Source organism: Schistocerca nitens, chromosome 6, assembly GCF_023898315.1.
Source record: "Schistocerca nitens isolate TAMUIC-IGC-003100 chromosome 6, iqSchNite1.1, whole genome shotgun sequence".
Classification (NCBI taxonomy): domain Eukaryota; kingdom Metazoa; phylum Arthropoda; class Insecta; order Orthoptera; family Acrididae; genus Schistocerca; species Schistocerca nitens.
In genome coordinates, this window is record NC_064619.1 from 650,092,944 (window position 1) to 650,117,476 (window position 24,533).

Sequence of the window (24,533 nt, forward strand, 5' to 3'; positions counted from 1 at the left end):
GCCAGAATTATTTTACACTGAATTTCCTGTCGTACGCTGCTTCCGGCTGCGAATGTCAAATAATTCACAGGACAAAAAGCATTTCAACATTTATCTGAAAATAATGGTGTCACTGCATTTTATTCCATCACTCACTGACAAAATTTGTACTGGCGTGACAGTTTTCGAATTACCATGTCATGTCCTTTGCCGTGGGATAAAAATTGTGAAGTTTTTTTGCAAACAGAAATTATTGTTCTCTTCCCACATATTTCAACAGGAGCAGGAAATTTTTGTTCAACACCTCAGGGAGGAATAATTGGGCTTGTTAGTACTTTAAATAGTATGAACTTACCAACTACTACGCTACAGATTATTTTTGCCACTAATATCACTTTAGTTTACCCGACATTGTTTTATTCATACATCTGTTTTTCTCCAATCATAGACTGAAAAACGTCTTAGTCAGTACATCAGTTCTCCACATTAGCGGGAGCTTCATTTTTTAGTAATATGAAGAAATACATCCTATTCGGTTATATACATCCTATTCGGCTAGAATGAGTAAAAGGTCATTATAATTAATCTTCCGCCACATGAGAGGGTCCGGATGAAAACAGCTGATTGTAGGAGAAATAAACTTTGTGAAAACATTTCTAAATACGTGCGAAAGGGAGATGATGAATAATACATTGATGGAAACACATTTAATTGTCCACATGAGAGGGTACCATATTTCAGTTCTGTACCATGCTTACGCCCCTGCTTACAACCGTTGCTCAGTATGTGGACCATCTGCCTCCACGACAGCCTTGAAATGCACCGTAGATTGCTGTACCGCTGTCCGAAACCATGATGGACCATGGAATGTTCAGCTGTCGTGACAAAGCTCGTACAACACTTGAAGATCGCTATTCACAATATTCTTCAACGATTTGTGGCTCAATTAGTGGGTCGACGTCTCCCAGGAGCAATTCCCAACTCGCCATTTCCTTCGAACTTCCGAATCACGTTCTTGAGCTCTGGTGCGGAGAGAGGATTTCTATGTATTTCTTTAATGCGTCAACATTTGCAAAGAGCAGCAGCACTATTTCTGTTATTTTGATAAAAGAGCGTTATGAGTAAAGCCCTGCTCATCTCGTCCAGACGCACGTTGACTGTCAGCAAATTCAAAGACACGTCGCAATTCTATCACTGTCGCTTAACAGCAAATCTCGATGTTGACAATTCCTGCAGCAACGTTTTGAACATCATTCCTTTAACGCTGGGTACCTATACAGTTCATAGTTTTCCGTAAAAAATGGCTCAGGTTGCGGAAGTTTAGTTACAACCACCCTGTACATTCCATAAAAAGTCAGCAGGAGGAGCATATTTACATTCCAAGCTATGACAGAACTCTACCATCTGGTGAGCAAGACGTATGAGACAGGCGAAATACGCTCAGACTTCAAGAAGAATGTAATAATTCCAATCCCAAAGAAAGCAGGTGTTCACCGGTGTGAAAATTACCAAACTATGAGCTTAATAGCTCACAGCTGCAAAACACTGACACGAATGCTTTACATACGAATGGAAAATCTGGTAGAAGCTGACCTTGGGGATGATTAGCTCGGGTTCCGTAGAAATGTTGGAACACATGAGGCAGCTCTGACCGTGCGGCTTATCTTAGAAAAAAGATTAAGGAAAGGTAAACCTACATTTCTAGCATTTGTAGACTTAGAGAAACCTTTTGACAATGTTGACTGGAATACTCTCTTTCAAATTCTGAAGGTGGCAGGGGTCAACGAAAGGCTATTTATAGTTTGCACAGAAACCAGATGGCAGGTGTAAGAGTCGAGGGGCACGAAAAGGAAGCAGTGGTTGGGAAGGAAGTGAAACAGGTTTGTAGCCTTTACCCGATCTTATTCAATCTGTGTATTGAGCAAGTAGTAAAGGAAACAAAAGAAAAATTCGGAGAAGAAATAAAAACTTTGAGGTTCGCCGATGACATTGTAATTCTGTCAGAGACAGCAAATTACTTGGAAGAGGAGTTGAACGGAACGGACAGTGTCTTGAAAGGAGGATATAAGATGAACATCAACAAAAGCAAAACGAGCATCATGGAATGTAGTCGAATTAAGTCTTGTGATGCTGAGGGAATTAGATTAGGAAATGAGACACTTAAAGTAGTAAAGGACTTTTGCTATTTGGGGAGCTTTTGACAATATTGACTGGAATATTCTCTTTCAAATTCTAAAGGTGGTAGGGGTAAAAGACAGGGAGCGAAAGGCTATTTACAGTTTGTACAGAAACCAGATGGCAGTCGAGTGGCATGAAAGGGAAGCAGTGGTTGGGAAGAAAGTGAGGCAGAGTTGTAGCCTATCCCCGATGTTACCAAATCTGTGTGTTGAGCAAATAGTAAAGGAAACAAAAGAATTGGATTTGGAGTAGGAATTAAAATTTAGAGTAGGAATTAAAATCCATGGAGAGGAAATAAAAACATTGAAGTTTGCCGATGGCATTGTAATTCTGTCAGAGAGAGCAGGTTCCTTCTTCTTGCCCTTTGTAGCTTTCACCTACTGTTTTATGTGGCTAATGTGGGGAACTGTATCTTCAAGTTGACCAGTGAAGTCATTTCCACGACCTGCTATGGTCACTGGTATTTTGAAAAAAATTGTCTTCGTTTTCCTATTTCACGTACAGGGGCTAGTGACCCAGGCGGTATGACGGCAATTTGCCCACGCGTCTGTTTTACCGCTTTCGTGTTCCCCTTTTGCACATTCCTCCAAACTTCCCTAATTCTTCCGTCAATCTTCCTCGCTGACTCACCATCCGGTCCTAATTTAGGAATCAAGATGTCAAAGATACATGGCATTTTTCTACTGTACACCACATCTAGTGGTGACACACCAATCTTTGCGCCTGGTATCTACGTAATAGTTCAACTTCTTCGCAATTCTCATTTGCATGCATTCCGATGTCCCAGCCGGCCGATTGGCTGAGCGGTTCTAGGCGCTACAGTCTGGAACCGCGTGACCACTACGGTCGCAGGTTCGAATCCTACTTCGGGCATGGACGTGTGTGATGTCCCTAGGTTAGTTAGGTTTAAGTAGTTCTAAGTTCTAGGGCACTGATGACCTCAGAAGTTAAGTCCCATATTGCCCAGAGCCATTTGAACCATTTTGAACCGTTTTCCCATTGGTCTGCGGATGAAACAGACTCATCCGTAACTTCTTTATATACAACACGTGGCATAATTGTTTCATTAAATCCAAGACTAAATTCATATCCTTGTTCATAATTATTGTCTCAAGCACCCCCGATTTTACTATCTAATTATTTACTAACGCCTGCGCTTGGTCCGACATAGATACCATTGCCAAAAATTCTATAAAAGTGATATATGATCGTGAGAACGTACTTATTTCCTGCAGATGTTTCATTAAATGGTCCGAGGACATCCAACCAAACGTATAAAATGGAGTGGAGGCCTCTGGTAACCTTTGAAACGGCACTTTGTCATGCGTAATTCCAGGCCTCTGCGGGCATAGCATACATTCGCTAGTATACTGTTCCATGTAACGCTCATGTAACGCTTCCTGTTCCTTCACCAAAACTGCTCTGCTGCACGTCCCTCCAACGGACGTCATCCCCCCCCCCCCATAATCTGACAACATATGGTCGTGATTTTGCTGCAAAACTTACTTCTGAAAACCATCTGGAAACATCACATATGAACCACAACACATTTTTCCATACAGCAAACCCTCTTACATAACGAAATGTGGTTGTGACTGAAGTCCCTGGTAGTCTTTGTCCCTTGCCTGTGCCCGCTGCCACTCTTCAGCGCTCATCCGCAACGTTCTCAACATCGCTGCCCCGCGACTAAACAAATTTGCATTTGCGTGTGGTCTCCGTGGCTCATGGATTACCCCGTAGTGGAATTCACTAAGCTTATGTGCCCACCGAGTTAATCTACTAGAAGGATGTTATAAACCAAGGAGCTGTTCCAATGGGACATCATTTGTCACGACCTTAATCTTCCTACCATACCTATAACACAGAAAACACATAATACCATATTCGACGGCCAGAATCTTTTTCTCTATTGTTGAGTAGTTATGCTCTACCTTTTCTAAGTTAATTGAAGCGTAAGCTACCGTATGTTTCTATTTATCATCTGTCCCAAAGCACAACTGGCTGCATTTGAAACATCACATGAAAGGACAAACTCTTTCTCGAAATCCTGAAGAACGAATACTGGATGTGGAAATAATTTTTTTTTTCAGTATTTCGAATGCCTCCTGACATTCCTGTTACAAACGGAAATTCGTCCTATTCTTCAGTAGCTTGTTCAAGGGTTTAGTATTTTTGCCAAGTTCTCCACGCACCGTGTATAATAGTTATACAGGCCAATGACTGATGACATGTCCTCAGTTGTTTGAGATACTGGAGATCTCTGAACTGCGTCTGTAAGACGAGGATGGGTCTGTAAGGCACGGGCCGATCGTAGCCTACAAAAGATACTCTAAACGTCTCACATGTTCCAGTAAATCTTCTGAATACAAGTTTTCGGCTCTAATCCTCTTAGCAACGACCCCACTTAACAACCGCTGAGAAGTTGCCAGGCAATATGTTCTTTAATCCAAATGCCATACATTTGTAAAGAAAACATCCTGCTGGGATGATAAACGCTTAAGTCCCATGGTGCTCAGAGCCATTTGATAAACGCTGTTTTTGGCACACCTTCAGATGCTGCCTCCAGTTAATGGTATACCCTCCTGAGATCCAGCTCTGGTATACGGCAACTCGTGCCCAGACAAATTATAAAATGAACGCCTCACAGGCACTAAATTATAGCGTGCACCATTATCTGTAAACAAAAGTAAGTCGACGGGTTCCTGTGGCTTCACAAAAGTAACTCTAGACATCGTTTACCCTAACTCACAGAACTAACTCTGTCAACAAGAGCAAACATCAAAATAATCATGGAATGTGTTGCATAGAAGGTACACAACCGGCCTTTCGGTAATCCCAGCGATGACAATGCGCTGCGTGTGTGCGTTGATCAGCGCCATCGCCAAGCTGGAATCGCTGCGTCGGCGTCCGGTTGCCCAAACTTGGAGACGTAGCCCTACTGCTCACGCCGCGGCTAAGTGACCTCCACTTGTACTGGCTGCTCCAGCAGCCCGGGACACTGCTGACTGCTCCCGTTCCTGCCACTGCGGATGTCAGCTTGAGGTCTGCCGAACGACGTCACCCAGAGAGCGGAGGCTAGCAACCCTCTCGCTTTTCACTCTCGGGCAGCTCCACGGTGCGGCTCGCCCCGCCACATCTATGGAGCGTCCGTGCAGCGGAGGTTGGTGGGTCCATTAAGCGGGCTTGTTTGCCGCTGGTACCCATCTCCAGAGGTCGCCTTGGTTAACCTGCAACTTAAAAAAAAAATGGCTCTGAGCACTATGGGACTCAACTGCTGTGGTCATCAGTCCCCTAGAACTTAGAACTACTTAAACCTAACTAACCTAAGGACATCACACACAGCCATGCCCGAGACAGGATTCGAACCTGCGACCGTAGCAGTCGCACGGTTCCGGACTGCGCGCCTAGAACCGCGAGACCTGCAACTTAAACAACCTGCATTCTCTCAGGCTAAGCATCCAGACGGTATGGTGACACGACTGCCTGGTTTGAACCTCTGGGCTCACTTACTGACATGTCTTTTCCACACGCCTCTGATGCAGATCCTCTGGAGGGACAAGTGGAGAGCTCTTTCATAACTTCCGTCAGACCGCTTTGGCCACTACACATGGGTAACGAGACGCTGTTGTAACTGCAAAACTGCAACACATGGGTTCCTCATAGCATGTCAGTGCACTGGTTACTTCACACTTGTAGACAGGGTCCTGATTACTTCACACTTCCATACAATGCCCACCGGGCCGTGCCTTCTCACCTGCGATTTGTGTCATAACTCTGCCTCGCCCATTCGTTTCCTAAGTATCAACATTGCCCGTGTCTGCCATCTAATACGTATAATAATCGGTCCCTTAACTACTACCTTGCAGCCATAGCTACGCGAAATTTACAAGTATTCTCCATCCGCTCCTTTACTTATTCGTGACACAGCAAGTAACTGCGGCAATGTCCTGAAATAAATTAAAACCTCACTGTAGTGTTTCATGATATGAGGTCATGTGACACTGTTGATGGTGATCCGTCCGTCGGATTGGAACTTGGTGCTATTCAAGAGGATGTGTTGTGTCGGTATCAGGCTTCCCTTCATCGATGAGTCGATGTAAGCACTCAACACAGTCATTCACACGAAACAGATACACACCGACATTTCGTAACATCGGAATAAGACAATGGCAGCCGGCCGGAGTGGCCGTGCGGTTCTAGGCGGTGCAGTGTGGAACCGAGCGACCGCTACGATCGCAGGTTCGAATCCTGACTCGGGCATGGATGTGTGTGATGTCCTTAGGTTAGTTAGGTTTAATTAGTTCTAGGCGACTGATGACCTCAGAAGTTAAGTCGCATAGTGCTCAGAGCCATTTGAGCCAAGACAATGGCAAACCGCCGTCAGTAGGACGTTGTCTACATCGATGATGCATCTGCTCCCCTGTGTTCATTCCCCGAGTATGTGTCTACCCTGACTTGTGTTAATTGTATGCAAAAAACAAATGCAAAGTTATAAAAAATCAGGTGTAACAGCAGATACACTGGGTGATCAAATACTCAGTATGAATTTGAAAACTGAACAAATCATGGAATAATGTAGATAGACAGGTACAAATTGACACACATGCTTGGAATGACATGCGGTTTTATTAGAACCAAAAAAATACAAAAGTTCAAAAAATGTCCGACCGATGGCGCTTCATCTCATCAGAATAGCAATAATTAGCATAACAAAGTAAGACAAAGCAAAGATGATATTCTTTACAGTAAATGCTCAATATGTTCACCATCATTCCTCAACAATATCTGTAGTCGAGGAATACTGTTGTGAACAGCACTGTAAAGCATGTCCGGAGTTATGGTGAGGCATTGCCGTCGGATGTTGTCTTTCAGCATCCCTAGGGATGTCGGTCGATCACGATACACTTGCGACCTCAGGTAACCCCAAAGCCAATAATCGCACGGACTGAGGTCTGGGGACCTGGGAGGCCAAGCATGACGAAAGTGGCGGCTGAGCACACGATCAACACCAAAAGACGCGCGCAAGAGATCTTTCACGCGTCTAGCAACATGGGGTGGAGCGCTATCCTGCATAAACATCGTACGTTCCAGCAGGTGTTCATCAGCCAGGCTGGGGATGATGCGATTCTGTAACATATCGGCGTACCTCTCACCCGTCACAATAGCAGTTACAAAACCTGAATCACGGATTTCATCGAAGAAAAAAGATTCGATAACGGTAGATGTGGTAAATCCAGCCCATGCTGTGACTTTCTCGTCGTGCAATGGAGTTTCCACGACAGTTCTAGGATTTTAGGTAGCCCAAATTCTGCAGTTGTGGGCGTTGACAGACCCTCGGAGCGTGAAATGAGCTTCGTCCGTCCACAACACGTTACTCAACCAATCGTCATCTTCCGCCATCTTTTGAAACGCCCACGCCGCAAATGCCCTCCGCTTCACTAAATGGCCAGGTAACAGTTCATGATGTCGATGGATTTTGTACGGATAGCATCGGAGGGTACGCCTAAGTGCCAACCAAACAGTAGTGTATGGAATGCCGGTGCGACTGCACGTGCGCTGACTTCCCCGTGTATAGACGAACCCGCTACAGTCTCCATTTCTTCCTGAACTGTCTCAGCAGCATTACGCCTTTTCTTCGTCGACCACTACGGTGTCTATCGTCTAAACAACCCGTGGCTTCGAACTTCGAAATCATTCTCGCCACAGCTGCATTCGTCAACGGACCTTTACCCGTTCGAATCCCCTTCCTATGGCGATAGGATCGTAACGCTGAACTAGCACATTCGCCATTCACAGCTTCACAGCTTCACTAATAGCGCCTTTCCAGGTAACATCAACATGCTGCGACTGCTGGCGCATCTGATTCTCTCTCTCATTACAGTTCCTTTTATACACGATTGTCATGCACTGTCACTGACGTTTTGCTGTCCAGCGCCATCTGTCGGATATTTTGTGAACTTTTTTTTTGTTCTAATAAAACCGCATATCATTCCGAGCAGTGTGTCAATTTTTACCTCTCTATCTACATTATTCCGTGGGTTACTAAGTTTTCAAGTTTATACTGACTTTTTGATCACCCGGTACATATGTCAACATGTAGTGCGGCACCTACCAGCAGGTTCTAGGTGTTTCAATCTGCCACCACACGGCTGCTACGCTCGCAGGTTCTAATCCTGCCTCGGGCATGGATGTGTGTGATGTCCTTAGGTTAGTGAGGTTTATGTAGTTCTAAGTCAAGGGGACTCATGACCTCAGATGTGAAGTCCCATAGTGCTTAGTGTCATTTTGAACCTATTAGCAAGCATGCTCATGAAGTGATCAAACAGTGAATTTAGAAGGAAATATGCAGATTTGTTAGGTATGTCGATATTTCGCATAAAAGAACATTAACTGAAGAGGAATGTTTTACACATACTTAATGCTTTCCGGAATTTTCGTGTTTTTATGACTTTTTCTTATCATAACGTTGGTGATTCATTGATGGATGAGAGTAATATATCAGTGTAGGGCATCTGAGAATGCCGCGCAGGATTAGCCGAGCGGTCAGAGGCGCTGCAGCCATGGACTGTGTGGCTGGTCCCGGCGGAGGTTCGAGTCCTCCCTCGGCATGGGTGTGTGTGTTTGTCCTTAGGATAATTTAGGTTAAGTAGTGTGTAAGCTTAGGGACTGATGACCTTAGCAGTTAAGTCCCATTAGATTTCACACACATTTTGAACATCTGAGAATAACAAAAATTGTTAAAAATCTGAATGCGTCTTTCCTACAGTTACAGATGATCTCATAAGCGTAAACCATTTATCAAATAATGACAGCAGCACTACCAGATTATTTACTAACAACGCCGAGCTCGACTCGAACCGTCCTCGTTAGCCGATCGAACGAGATTCAGAAAGGCGAAGGCATTTTTTTACTCATCCTACCTCATGCCAGACGTTTCAACATCTGAGGAGCATTTTAGTGTCACGAAGAAAACTTCGCCACCGACTGCGCTGCAGGTGCACCACGGTCTTGGCTGAACATTCGTCGAGTGGCGCTGCCGGCAGTTTCTCCGGGAGCACCACCTTCTCCCCCCCTTCCGCCCATCTCCACCAGCTTGACAGGACCAGAAGCGCATCGTATCCAGCCGACGGAGCGGCACACGGTGTGGGGAAGATGTCGACTGATGATGGATGGCCGGGAATTTCTCGAGTCGGTCGCTCCTTGGTGTAGCGTGACATCCACGGTGCGGCGGCTGAAAGCAGATACCTGCTGTCTGCCGGCCGGTCTTCCTGCGAGTCCAATATGTCGGCTTCCTCCCCTCAGCTGGAGCCGCCGTCTGGAATCGCCTGTGGTGTGCAGCTACCGTAAACACTCTCCTGCAGCAAGCGCCTTTCACCTGTCTGAGGTGCTACTCTCTCCTCAGGAGCGTCTCGTTACTCCCACGTTGAAAACTAGTCGTTGCAGGGCCAATACACATTATCTAATGCAAGGTGCTTAAAAAAAGGGTCAGAAACTTTAGGGATTTATTCTTGTCCTCACAATTGTTATGGCCCGTCGAAAGTAAAATCGTCCGCTATTGGAGAAGATTAATTGACTAGAAAACACGAAACATTAGTTCACTGTATTACGTAAATATACACGCATCAAAAAGGTTTTGCATCATCTCCGTTCCGAGAGTACCGGAACCTGTACAGAAAATTGGAATAGAGGTCAACATAAACGTCATTTCCGCCCTTTTTATTACTCATGAGAACCGCACATTGTACATTGTACCACCATACAGCGATACCTTCATAGGTGGTGGTCCAGATTTGTATACACACCGGTACCTCTAATAGCCAGTAGCACGTCCTCTTGGATTGATGTATGCCTGTATTCGCCGTGGGATACTGTCCATAAGTTCATCAAGGCGCTGTTGGTCCAGATTGTCCCACTCTTCAACGGTTATTCGGCGTAGATCTCCAGAGTGGTTGGTGGTTCACGTCGTCCATAAACAGTCCTTTTCAGTCAAAAAATGACTCTGAGCACTATGGGACTTAACATCTCAGGTCATCAGTCCCCTAGAACTACTTAAACCTAACTAACCTAAGGGCATCACAAACATCCATGCCCGAGGCAGGATTCGTACCTGCGACCGTAGCGGCCGCGCAGTTCCAGACTGAAGCGCCTGGAACCGCCCGGCCACTAGCGGCCGGCCTTTTCAGTCAAACCCTGGCGTGTTCGATAGGTTTCATAACTGGAGAACATGCTAGTCACTCTAGTCGAGCCAAGTCGTTATCCTGAAGAAAGTCATTCACAAGTTGTGCACGATGGGGGTACGAATTGTCGTCCATGAAGACGACTGCCTCACCAATATGCTGCCGATATGGTTGTACTATCGGTCGGAGGATGGCATTCACGTATTGTACAGACGTTACGGCGCCTTCCATGACCACAAGTGGGGTACGCCAGCCCCACATAATGCCACCCAGAAACGGCAGGGAATCTCCACCTTGCTGCACTCACTGGACAGTGTGTCTAATGCGTTTAGTCTGACCGGTTTCCTCCAAACACGTCTCCGACAATTGTCTCGCTGAAAACATATGCGACACTCATCGGCGAACAGAACGTGATGCCAATTATGAGCGGTCCATCCGGCATGTTATTGGGCCCATCTGCTCCGCACTGCATGGTGTCGTGGTTGCAGAGATGGACCTCGCCATGGACGTCATGAGTAAAATTGCGCATCATGGAGCCCATTGCGAACAGTTTGTGTCGTAACACGACATCCTGTGGCTGCACGATAAGCATTATTCAACATGATGGCGTTGCTGTCAGGGTTCCTCCGAGCCATAATCCGCAGGTAGCGGTCATCCACTGCAGTAGTAGCCCTTGGGTGGCCTGAGTGAGGCATGTCATCGACAATTCGTGTCTTTCTGTATCTCCTTCACGTCCAAACAACATGTCTTTCGTTCACTCCAAGAAGGCTGGAGTACTTCCTGGCACAAAGTAACATTGTGTAAGAGATTGATCGCCTAAGCATGGTTGAACTACAGACAACACGAGCCGTGTACCCCCTTCCTGGTGGAATCACTGGAACTGATCGGCTGTCGGACCCTGTCCGTCTAATAGGCATTGCTCACGCATGGTTGTTTACATCTTTGGGTGGGTTTAGTGACATCTCTGAACAGTCAAAGGGATTGTGTCTGTGATGCAATATCAACAGTCAACGCATATCCTCAGGAGTTCTGAAAACCGGGGTGATGCAAAACTTTTCTTGATGTGTGTATAAAAGATTTACTTAACTTTGACACAGTTTTTTGCCGCCAGATTGCTTGCTAATTTACCTCTACCATCGACTATGGAACTTAATGCACTTAGGTTTGTTTATAAATAAATAAATCTTCTGCTACCAGTCACGATTTTCTTTATTTTACTACTCACACGACGCGTTTCGAGAAATAATTCCCATTTTCAAGTGCGTTTTTATGATGTGTGTTAAGCCATTTCTTTTGATGTTGTCAGTGTGTGTGAGTCTGCTTCATTTTGTCGACTTTTACTGTAATACATAAGAAACGCGATTTTTAGTTGGGTATCAATTCTTTCTGTGAGGTTAGTGGCTAAAGTTTGAGAACAATTTGTACTTGCAATTTTCTAATGGACCATTTGTGTAGAGAGTCACACACACTTAACATCACACACAACTTGTACATTTTACACATCGAAAATATCTTATATAAACAAAACAGTTACAAAGATCTTCTTATAGGTAGTTCACAGAGATAACATTATAGGTCTTCCACAGATTATGCTATGCTTTTGTACAGAGGTTAATTTATCTTTACAATTTGGCTCATGAATTACTTATACTGATTTTACAATTGTGCTTATTTCTATGTTTTACTATTCTTATTTAAGTATATTATCGAAACATCTCAAGAAATTCACTGATTCACTTTCAAGTTTTTCATTTAATATTTTATCTTCATATTTTCTGTAATGTGAACACACACTGACAACATCAAAAGAAATGGCTTAACACACATCATAAAAACGCACTTGAAAATGGAAGTTATTTCTCGAAACGCGTCGTGTGAATAGTAAAATAAAGAAAATCGTGACTGGTAGCAGAAGATTTATTTATTTATAAACAAACCTATTGTATCTACAGTCTCAGGCTTTCGTAAACCATTTATAATGGATCAAATCAGATTAATGCACTTAGATACAAACTCTTCTCCTGAGTACAAAATGCACTACTTACGAAAGTACATTTCATCAAAGAATTTAACTGTGACTCCTACACAATGATTTGACTTCTGCTGTAGCTGATGTCTCGTACGGGGGTAGAGCTCTTACTAGCTGGACGTTATATTGTCATCGGCGTGATGACGCTGATATGCTGAGAGTGGAGGAGTCTTCAGGAGCACCCCTGTGCGTCATTGCGGATTGCAGCAAACCCTCGCCAGTGTCTGTGGTATCGATTCGCGTTGCCGATTTTGGTGTTACACCGTAATCTCTAGATCATACCACAAAACACAACAAAAAGTTCAGATGGACATGTGCCCAGAAACACAGTGTTAGGGAGGTATGAAAGGTTTCATCAATAATGGCATAAGAATGATACGTTTACCAAACACATCTAGAATTACGAAAACTGCTCGAAGTGACTACCTCCTGATTTCATGTATTCCCTGAGTCTGTATTCCATATTTTATCGTACGTTCCATTTGGGATACGATTGAATACATCAAGAATTTTAAATGTGTGCCCCCCCCCCACTCGCCCCAAATAAAAAGAATTCCATTCTTTTTGAATCTGGCGATTGGGCAAACCATACTGTTGACTCCCTCAACCAATGAACCTTCGTGGAAGGTGGTCATCGATATGCTTACTGTAGTATCCTGCCCACTCGTCTAATATAGGGTGCCTACGAAGCTGTTTCCTCAGATCGCTTGACTACAATTTTTTTTCTGTATTGTATTTTCAGTTTCCCATCTGGGGCGGGCTGTCAGCAGCATAGGCAGTGCTCTTCGGCCAAGAGACATTACAAGTTGATAGTAACACATTTAAAACAATATAAAGAAGAAACATGGCGGAACATAGAAAAAAAGTCGAAACATAAGAGAAGAAAGCATATAAAAAACGGTGAATGTAAAACGGAGATAAAAATCAAAAACGTACTGTATTTTACACAAAAAAAAACACTGTAAGAATTAAAAGACACCAGGAAAAGTACGGCCAGGGCATAGAAAGTCGCAGAACGATTAAAACAGCTACGCGATGGACGACGTAGCACGGAAAAATCAAGGACAGCAAACTATGTATAGGTCGAGTACACAGTTAAAACCAGATCACTTGATAACTCTGTATAATGATACAGAATACAACACTACTCAGCACAATGATGAATAAAAACCTGGGAGGAGCTTCCAGGGGTGAGGGACAAGGGAAAAGGGAAAAGGAGGTGAGGAGGGGAGAGAAAGGGGGATGATGTGTAGGTCGCGCTGGAGGGGGCTGGGGATGTAAGAATGGGAGGGGAAAGCAGCCAAGGAAGGGGTGCAGAGACATGGGGGGGAAGGAGGAAAATCCACTCTGGGAGAAAGAGGGGAGAAGGAAAAGGGGACCCTGCGGGGTGAAGGGGGGTGTAACAACGCCAGGCTACAGTTGGTAGGAAGGATAGGTGACACGACGAAGTTCAACATATGGGAGGGGGAGGTGCAGGAAATTGCCCTGATGAAGGAGGGTGTGGAGGTGGAGAGAGGGAGGGATATAGCGATAGAGGGGCAGCAATAGGTGAGGGGGGGAGAGGAAGGAGGAAACCGGATGGTGGGGGGGGCATCAAGCTTGCAGACAGCGTAAAGGATGCAGAGATGATGGAGGAAAAGGAGGAGGTAGGGGAAGAGGAGGAGGTCATACACGAGTCGTGTGGGGGAAGGCAGGCAGATACGGAAGGCAAGGTGGTGCACGTGGCGTTCTAGCATTTGGAGTGCCTTATAAAAGTGGGGAGGAGGGTGGAGATCCAGACTATGCTGGCATAATTAAGGATAGGATGAGGGATTTGTAGGTGTGGAGGATGGTGGAAGGATGCAATCCCCATGTCTGGCCAGACAGAAGTTTCAGGAGATGGAGGCGGGAATGGGCTTTCTGCTGGATGGTCGGGAGATGAGTGTTCCAGGTGAGGTGAAGGTCAGAGGACAAGATATATTAGAGTGGGGGTGAGCTGGATGGGATGACAATAAGTGATTAGATAGAAATCATGGAGACAGAAGGAGCGGGTGATGTGGCCTATGATGATTGCCTGTGTTTTGGAGGGGTTGATACGAAGGAACCACTGGTTACACCAAGCGGTTAACTGGTCAAGGTGGGTTTGGAGGGTTCGTTGGACCGTTGATGGGTAGGATAGAGAGCCAGGAACTCGGTGTCGTCAGCATATTGGAGGAGGTGGACAGGTGGGGGTTGCTTGGGCATATGTGCAGTGTACAAGAGATAAAGGAGAGGGGAGAAGACGGAGCCCTGGGGGACACCAGCAGTGGGATAAAAGATACGGGAGTTGTTATCATGGATGGTGACATAGGGAGGACGGTGTGAGAGGAAGAAAGCGACCAGACGGACAAAACTGATCGGCAGGGCGTAGGTTCGGAGTTTAAAGAGGAGACCGGGATGCCATGCGTGATCGTAGGCATTTTGAAGGTTGAGGGAAACAAGAATGGCGGAGCGGCGGGAGTTAAGTTGGAGGGACAGAATGTGGACGACGTTAAGGAGTTGGTCTTTGGCGGAGGAGGGTCGGAAGCCACACTGGTTATGGGGGAGGAGATGGTGGAGACAACAATTCAAGCAGGTCATATTAATGGAGTTTATTACGGTAAGTTAAATTTGCAGTACTTAACTTTGCGTATTCACAGAGGTGTGTCGCAAGCAAATGGCGTCGTGCAAATAATCAGTGTCCTTCGGGATATACAATTTCAAAGCAAGCAAAACAATTCAGTTCATAAGTCAAGCTGTACCGTTTGTATGACGGCTCTTCTTCCACTGCGCCGCAGCTTCTCTTCATGTAGATGCCGCTCCTGTCCTATGCAGCGTACTATTGGCTGACGTCGTCTCGCAGACCTCTCTGCTCTTCCGTCCTTCATCGTCGTGCCGGCGATTGTCATTAGGGTGGAACACTGGCGAGCTATTCGTGTAAAGTGAGGTGGAACACCACAGTGCACAAACCACATTCGTCGGATGTCTAGACACACATCATCAAGTACATGGAGCAACTGATATCTGAGAAACTGCAGATACATTTGTCCCGTAAGGCGTTGCGGAAAGAAGTAGGGCCCAGTGAGATGATAGTGAATGATTTGGCACCACGCTTTGTGGCTCAGCCTCCGTTACCGTTTGTATTGTCGAACTTCATGAGGATTTTCATGAACCCGCACGTGACTGCTACTATAATTCAAGATCCCATCTCTTGGAAAGCCCGCCCCATCAGTGAATATTTTGTCACAACAACAGGAACACATAACGCTGCCCTAACATGCGTTAAGTTTGTCTTGGCTAAAAGTCTGCCTCATTCAGTTGTAGCATCTGCTGAAGGCGATACGGGTACAGAAGATTTACGTGCAGAGTGTTCTGAATTGTCATGTGGTTAACGCCTTCTGTTAACGCAATTCTCTGGGCACTAATTGATGGAGTTTCATCCATAGTACGAAGAACACGTTCTTCAAGTTCAGGCGTGCGTGCATCCGCTTGTCTCCCACCATCTGCAATTCTTTCCTTAAACGAGGCTGTCTTTCACATGCGTTGGTGGAGTCGCATAAACGTTCTTGCACAAGGTAACTGCCTCCCAGGGTAACGTTCAGCATAAAGCTGATGTGCTGTGTCCTAGCATTCCCATCTGTTAGGCCGTACGTGTAGTGTATATCCGTTATTTCAGACACTGAATACATCGTTGCGATGTATTGTGCTGCAACTTACACTACGACGGAACATACGACCGTCAGGCAAGACCAAACTAATGCAGTAACCAACAATAAAAATGAAGATGAGTAAAAATGTATATCTGAGGTAAATTACACAACCGGGAGTTACTACGGGGAATTTCTTTCTTATTTCTCTAACGACGAATTTTTAGTTCCATGTTCATATGAACGTTATGTCATATTTCGATGTCAAGAAAGAATCCGCAAAGTTTCTAACAAATGTTTTTATATGCGCTGTATTGTATTCTTCATCCACTATTCACTTATAATTACACTGTCCACCCTACGGGCCCGGGTTCGATTCCTGGCTGGGTCGGGGATTTCCTCCGCTCAGGGATTGGGTGTTGTGTTGTCTTCATTTCATTACCATTCGGCGCGCAGGTCGCCCAGTGTGGCGTCGAATGTAATACGACCAGCACAAAGGCGGCCGGACCTGCCCCGTAAGGGGCCTCCCGGCCAATGACGCCAAACGCTCATTTCCATTATAATTACACTGGGCAACCATAAATGTAATAACGTGGCACCAGTACTGAGCATTGTACGATTCCAAACGGCTACAGCGAACTGTTGCTCGCCTGCTGACCAGCGCAGTTTACTTCATACGTGGTACCGCAGTCTTCATGCACCAGAGCTGCAGACAAAGTTCTTCATAATCAAGTACATGCGATTCTAAGCAACGCTATCAAATTTTTGATGGAAGATGCAAACGAACAAGCAAAATCCCCACTAATAGCTGTGCCTGAGATTCTGCAGGGGACTTCAGATAATCCAGTTGCACAGTGGAGAGGTAAGGTGAAAACATGTCTACAAGTTGGAGAGGAATTACACTTTTCTTGTAGCTTTGTTTAAGCACAGACATGTTTCAGCATTTATTGTGCTGTCTTCAATGGGTTAATTTGTTTATTTTCTTTCTGAAAAATTCCTGTTAGATGCTAAATTTCTGTGTGGGTTATATGAACAATAAAATATGGCGTTTCAGTCTTCGATAGCTATTCTTTATTTTCAATTACCGGTTTCGGGCTAGCTGCCCATCTTCAGATCATATATTGCAGCTACAGAGTAACTTGTCCGTACAGAACAATCGGTTCGCGACTTCAGTTTGCCTCACATGGGCTGAGTGCACCCTGCTTGCCAACAGCGCTGGACAGATCGGATGGTCACCCATCCAAGTGCTAGCCCAGACCGATTGTTACCACTGGAGCAAAGCCGTTGGCCAAATCATTCTCTCTAATTGTCCAGAATTGTGGTCCGGTGACGTGGCTCATTGCCATCCATAAAAATTCCATCGTTGTTTGGGAACATGAAGTCCATGAATCTGCAAATGGTCTACAAGTAGCAGAACAAAACCAGTCAATGATCTGTTCAGTTGGAACAGAGGGCCCACTCCTTTCCATGTAAACACAGACCACACCAATATGGCGCCACTACCAGCTTGCACAGTGATTTTCTGACGCCTTCGGTTCGTGACTTCGTGGGGTCGTCACTACACTCGAACCCAATATCAGCCTTTACCACCTTAAATAGGGACTCACATGACCAGGCTACGGTTTTCCAGTCGTTTAGGGCCCAATCGACGTGGTCACGAGCCCAAGACAGGCGCTGCAGGCGATGTCGTGCTGTTAGCAAAGACACTCGCATTGGTCGTATGCTGAAATAGCACTTTAACAACAAATTTCGCCGCACTGTCCTAACGGACAGGTTCGTCGTACGTCACACACGCAGTGTTGCTTGTCTGTTAGCACTGACAAATGTATGAAAACGCCGCAAGGTCGTAGGCCACTGAGTTGTCCGCGGTAAGAGATAATTCCAGAAATTTGATATGCTCGCCACACTCCTAACACACTGAACCTCGCAGTAGTGGATTCCCTAACGATTTGCGAAATGTAGGCCTAGTCCCCCATGCGTCTTGCTCGAGTCGGAAACTTTTTAACATGAATCATCTGAGTACAAATGACAGTTGCACCTATGCACTGCTCTTTTATACCGTGTGTACTCGATACTGGCGCCATCTGTATATGTGCATATTGCTATCCTATGACTTTTGTGTCGGCATGGGTGGCCAAGCGGTTCTAGGCGCTACAGTCTGGAACCGCGCGACCGCTACAGTCGCAGGTTCGAATCCTGCCTCGGGCGTGGATGTGTGTGACGTCCTTAGTTAGGTTTTAGTAGTTCTAACAGGGGAACCTCCCCATCGCACCCCCCTCAGATTTAGTTATAAGTTGGCCCAGTGGATAGGCCTTGAAAAACTGAACACAGATCAATCGAGAAAACAGGAAGAAGTTGCGTGGGACTATCAAAAAAATAAGCAAAATATACAAACTGAGTAGTGCATGCGCAAGATAAGCAACATCTAGGGGAATCCGAAGCCTGGAGCGTCGTGGTCCCGTGGTTAGCGTGAGGAGCTGCAGAACGAGAGGTCCTTGGTTCAAGTCACCCCTGTAGTGAAAAGTTTAATTTTTTATTTTCAGACAATCATTATCTGTTCGTCCGATGCGAGGTAACTGCGCCGTAGTTGGGTGACGTTGTATGAAAAACATATGTTTTGACAGAGCACAGGGAAAACTGTGCGACTGTGAAACTGTTGCATTCATTTGTTGCAGTTTATGTGACAAACTCTTATGTTTTCATCAATTTTTTGGGAGTGATTATTACATCCACAAGAAAATCTAAATCGGGCAAGGTAGAAGAATTGTTTTACCCATTCGCCAAGTGTACAAGTTAGGTGAGTCAACAACATATTCCTGTCATGTGTCGCACATGCCATCACCAGTGTCGTATAGAATATATCAGACGTGTTTTCCTGTGGAGGAATCCGTTGACCTATGACCTTGCGATCAGATGTTTTCGGTTCCCATTGGAGAGGCACGTCCTTTCGTCTACTAGTCGCACGGTTTTGCGGTGCGGTCGCAAAACACAAACGCTAAACTTATTACAGTGAACAGAGACGTCAATGAACGAACGGACAGATCATAACTTTGCGAAAATAAAAAAAAGTACATTTTTCACTCTAGGGAAGACTTGAACCCAGGCCCCCTCGTTCCCCAGCTCCTCACGCTAACCACGGGACCACGGCGCTCGTGATGTCACTTTGTCTTTGATGTTGCATATCTTGCGCGTGGACTACTCAGTTTGTATATTTTGCTAATTTTTTTATAGTTCCACACAACTTCTTCCTGTTTTCTCTATTGATCTGTGTACAGTTTTTCAAGGCCTATCCACTGGGCCAACTTATAACTAAATCTGAGGGGGGTGCGATGGGGAGGTTCCCTTGTAAGTTCTAGGGGACTGATGACCTCTGCAGTTAAGTCCCATAGTGCTCAGAGCCATTTGAGCCATTTTATGACTTTTGTCTTCTCATTGTATATCACTGGACTGAGGCATTGTAATTATGTTGCTCATTTACGATATCTATACAGGTTTTAGCTTTATAGTAAATTTTTAAAGAAAGTGCGTGTATCATTTGGTTTACATGTCTCACATGAAGCTATTGGTTTTTTATGCTGGTAGCTTTGACTCTGCTGCACGATCTAGAGCTTGTCATCTGGAACCAACAATACATTCTTAATTTTCTGTTTACTGTTCCTTTCTGACTGGGACTCTCTCTATATCGGGATATTTACCGCGTTACTTACAGTTTTTGATGTTGTGGCGTTTTTCCCTTTGCTGTATAGAGTTAACATGATTATTTCTTTCGCTTTTATCTTTACACGTTTATTTTGTACGATTTGTTCACGAAGCACGATACTATAAAACTAAAACCTTTACACATATCATAAATGAACAACATAGAACGCCTCAACTCAGTGGCTTCCAAATTTTAATTTTCCTGTCTCAAGTGTTACTCCTTGATGGCGATAACTACAGTCATTCCTCCTTCGTTGTTCCACTGCAGTGTTCATAGAGCGCGATTATGTGTACTGACACAAGCTTCCACTTCACTCGATGCCAACGATGTTCCGTACAAAGTAAACAGAAAAGGAACATTTCAGTTATTTTCTTATACTTTCTCTTACGTCTACTTAAATAGTTTTAAGATGCGGATTTGACGTTCACTGAGTGTCACCATTAATTGGCAGGTTAGTAAAATATCATTAGTGACACAAATTCTCACACAGTTAATATTAATCAATGACGTCGTAATGAAAATAATTTGCAGTGCTAAATGTTTGTTTGACACTACAACAGTGAAGCCATAATTACAGTACGTAAAATTTTTCTTTTAAAAAAGGAGTAACATAAATTTTATGTAGTGTGACTATGGCTTCACTGTCGTAGTGTCAAATAAACATTTAACTTACATTATAGTCGCACTCCGTTACGACAATTATGTCGAAATATAGAAATTTAAAGAGAGTCCAGAAGTAGAAACATAGCAAGAGCGACGAGAGCTACACCTACATCCACTTCAACCTTGTAGCGAAACACCGGTTTCCCTTCAATCCCTCCTCCCCCTCTCACCCACTCACGCAGTCACTTGTCCGTTATAAAACTGCCCATTCCCTGATGCTTCAGGATATGTCGGATAAACCTATACTTTCTTTTAGTCTAATTGTTCAGTACATTGCTTTTCTCCCAGGTTCGATTCAGTAACTCTCATTAGCGCCACCTCCATAGCCAAAGTCGATGAGCCACAAATGGAGGTCCGCAAGTGAATCCTTGTGGTGGAAAATTTTCAGTGGCAGTATATGGCCAGCAGTAATTTAATCCCTCGAAACGTGCTCTGGAATGGCAGATAAGGAAAGTGGCTGCAGATACTTTCATGCACGTGTGCCAATGGAGAGAGTACTATTGTTAAATTATCTGAAAATGTCAAGTGTTACTTTACACATTTCATAGTTAAGGGGCTCCGGAAAGGCTCAAAATCATGAAAAGTTCAATTTTTACTTTTTTGCGTTTTCTGAATCTGCAGACTATTACCTTTTAATAGATATATAATTTATTCAATTCCGAAGACTACAACTATTTTTAATTTTTTTTTGAAATGTTCTACATGGGCGTGACCCACTGTGGCGCTGTTAAACTGCTGTCAAATGGTGTTATTATTAACGTCCGTGTTCATCAGGTACATTTTAGTGATGTGAGATAAAGTATGTGTTGTGGCTAACCTGTGATGGTTCAATATATATCGCTGGTGTGATTGTCGATTGTTTCATGTTTATTTACTCTGTCGTTATCTCGAAAATATTCGTAATTAATTCTGTTTCTTGAGTCTCTGTTTTGTTGAAGTATAATAATGAGTAAAAGTAAAGTTATTAGAAATTCTCTGAAGGCCTTTCAGAAAAGGAGAAATGTTGGAAAGCCAAAGGTATTTGTTATTACTGTAAACAATAAAGACGATGAAAATCCCCAACATAGCTTGTGTCCCAAAGAAGAAGACAGTTGGTGTAAATATAACAAAGGATTGCTAACTGGTGAAGTGTACACTCATAAGCATAGTCTGCCTCATGCAATAATGGAGGTGATAAAACCTATTTTCAGAGACTTAGCAGCACCTGAACTGTTGAAAAAGTGTATTCACGGAAAAACTCAAAACCCCAATGAAAGTGTAAATAGTGTTATATGGTCGAGAATCCCCAAGACTGTATTTGTTGGAATAGAAACACTTCACTTTGGTGTGTATGATGCTGTTTCGACTTTCAATGATGGCAACATTGTAAGGTGCAAGGTATTTAGAAATATGGGAATGAAGATAGGTTCTAACATGGTACGAGCGATGCTTGCTTTAGACAATGAACGCCTTCGGGCTGCAGACAGGGCTGTAAAGAGTCTAGAAATACAAGCAAGAGTAAACAGGAGGAGGAACAAGAGGAAGCTGGAGAAGGAGTTTGCAGAGGCTGAAGATAATCCATCCTATTGACCTGGAATGCACTAAAAAGTTAATCCAATCTTTGTCGCTCGATTCCCAAACATTTTATTTTCTCATACTAATTACATGTTTTCTAAGGATCTTCCAACATATTTGTTTCAAACTTTCAGTAAATGTTACACAGTCCCTTCTGCATAATTTAACACAGCCTTTTTCCAAAAAACTGTATATTTTTGAATATATAAATAAAAAATTGCAAAAAAATGTTGTGAATTTTCATTACAATTGAAAAAAACTCATCTTTAATAACTGAACTAAAATTTTGTAAAATCCCTGTGTTAAGTTGTAGCCCATATTCCAATAAATAATCTGGAAAAAGTTCAACTTCCTGCCTCAAATACTTTGTGAGGAAAGATGTAATTTATAAGCGTTATTTTAACATTGCAAGTATAGGGCGTTCCGGAGCCCCTTAATGATGTTTCCACAGTGCCTGGTGCCTAAGACGCACACAGTCTCCTCGATTGATAGCATTCAGCAGGAAAAAATTTTTTCACCGTACGGCTTAAGTAAACTGCCGCTCGTTCTTTTGCGTTCGTCTCAGGGAGGTACACGGCACGAAGCAGAAGCGTCAACTGGAGAGTTAAAAGAAGATCCTCTCTGATTTATTGACTTATTTCACTTTTTTCCCGCTCTCCTTTCAGTGAATGTCGTCAGGAAGAGTCGAGGACATCGATCGGAGGCCCGATTATATTTATTTGCGACCTGGTTCTCAGTCGTCGAAGGTACGAAGGCTCGGACTGCAGGCAGAGTACGGTGGACGAAATCTAGTGGAAAGATGGCGCGGCGGACCACATGTCCGGCACGGGAGCGGGGAGGCGTCGCCGGCTAGTGGCGCGTGGGCGGGTATTTGCAGTTTAGCAGAAACTGCTGGCGCTATCTCACGTTATCGGGGGCGGACGTTACCCCGCTGCGCCCTGCCTCCAGCGCTCGCATGACTTGGGGCCGTGCGCTTATCGCCAGCCGCTCTGCACTCCCAGTGGGGCAGTGGTGGGTCGCTGCGCCTCCGCGAACCACCTGCAGGGCCTCAGTGGCTGAGTGCTGCGACCTCTAGCCGGCACCACGACCTGGAAGAGATTCTCACAAAGGTTGGTCTCCGTCAAGTAGTGGAACAATACTAATAAAGTCTGATATTACTGTGTCAGTTTTCGCTGCTCTTTATTGGTGAAGCATCTTCAGTGGCCTATAATACAGTTCGTTTTCGTTACATAGTATTTGCGTTACACAGAAAGTACAGATTTCTTACTACATTCCAGTTTCTTGCTATTATTTTGTAGTTAGAAGAGAAACAACATTTTGTACGACAGGTTTCTTTCTGTTTACGATTTGTGATCTTATTACTGTATATGTCCCGTCCTGGAGTTGTACTTAGATAGTCCGGTTGACCTTGATATGCGATTTTCGCCATAATGCGAACGCATTTCGACTTAACACCACAGTTCCACTGATCAGGAAGTAGGAATAGGAAAAAAACACGTAATGTTCTAATATAGTTTTCGTTTGCGTCGGAAAGTAAACCGGTTTTGTGACATATTACAAGTTCCTAATCAGGGGCAAATTATTTAGTTTCACCTGAGTGCTTCGGTAGTTAGGCTTTTGAATATCTGCGCATTACTTGACACAGTTCGTGTGTTTTCGTCAAGGTCTACAGTACAGTTGCGCAGCACTTCCCAATAGTCCGTTTATCTGCATAGTTTAGTTTTCCATGGTTTTTAGTATGGACAGGGACCGATTGTTGTGTGCGGATACGAACCGAGTTGGTGACACTTCGCTCTCAGCTTCAGGCTGTGATGGCTTCGGTTACACAGCTTTAGACTGGAGTGAATGTAAGCCACTGTTTTGGGCTGGCCGTGGGGATACAACGGATGCCCAGCACGTCAGAGTCCTCCGATCGGTCCTCACCGGTGGCCAACCTAGTTACTGCTCGCACTGAGGCTGACTCCTCACCTGTGATCGAGTGGGAGGTCGTCCCGGAGCGAAGCAGGCGGCGAAAGACTTCCCAGCCGGCCGCACGAACGACCTCCCCGGTGTGTCTCACAAACAGGTTGCAGGCGGCTAACACTTCCGCTGATCCTGATTCTGTCACCTGTCCTGTTTCAGAGGAAACCACTCAGCCTCCAAGATCCGGGCAATCGCAGTGGGTGGGATCATTGGTAGTTGGGCGTTAGGCGTGTTATGGGACCCCTTAGGGACCTGGCTGACAAGAAGGTTAAGAAAACCAATGTGCACTCCGTGTGCATACCGGGTGGAGTAATTCCAGATGTGGAAAGGGTCCTCCAGGGTGCCATGAAGAGCACAGAGTTCAGCCAACTGCAGGTGGTTGCTCACGTCGATACCAATGATGTGTGTCACTTTGGATCAGAAGAGATTCTCTCTGGTTTCGAGCGGCTAACAGAAGTGATAAAGGCTTACAGTCTTGCTTGCAATATGAAAGCAGAGTTGACCATTTGCATCATAGTCGACAGGACCGATTGCGGACGTCTGATACACAGCCAAGTGGAGGGTCTGAATCAGAGGCTCAGACGGTTCTGCGACCGTGTAAACTACAGATTTCTACGCGTGTAGCGGGGGCTGTGTGGCGTGGACTG

General features: G+C 44.7%; 1 protein-coding gene across 4 annotated transcripts in view; it reads left to right on the top strand.

Moving 5' to 3' along the window:
• The window catches only part of LOC126262332 (hemicentin-1-like), a 1,226,997-nt gene that overhangs the window by 71,410 nt on the left and 1,131,054 nt on the right, over positions 1-24,533 (top strand). The gene's annotated exons all lie outside the window — the stretch shown is intronic.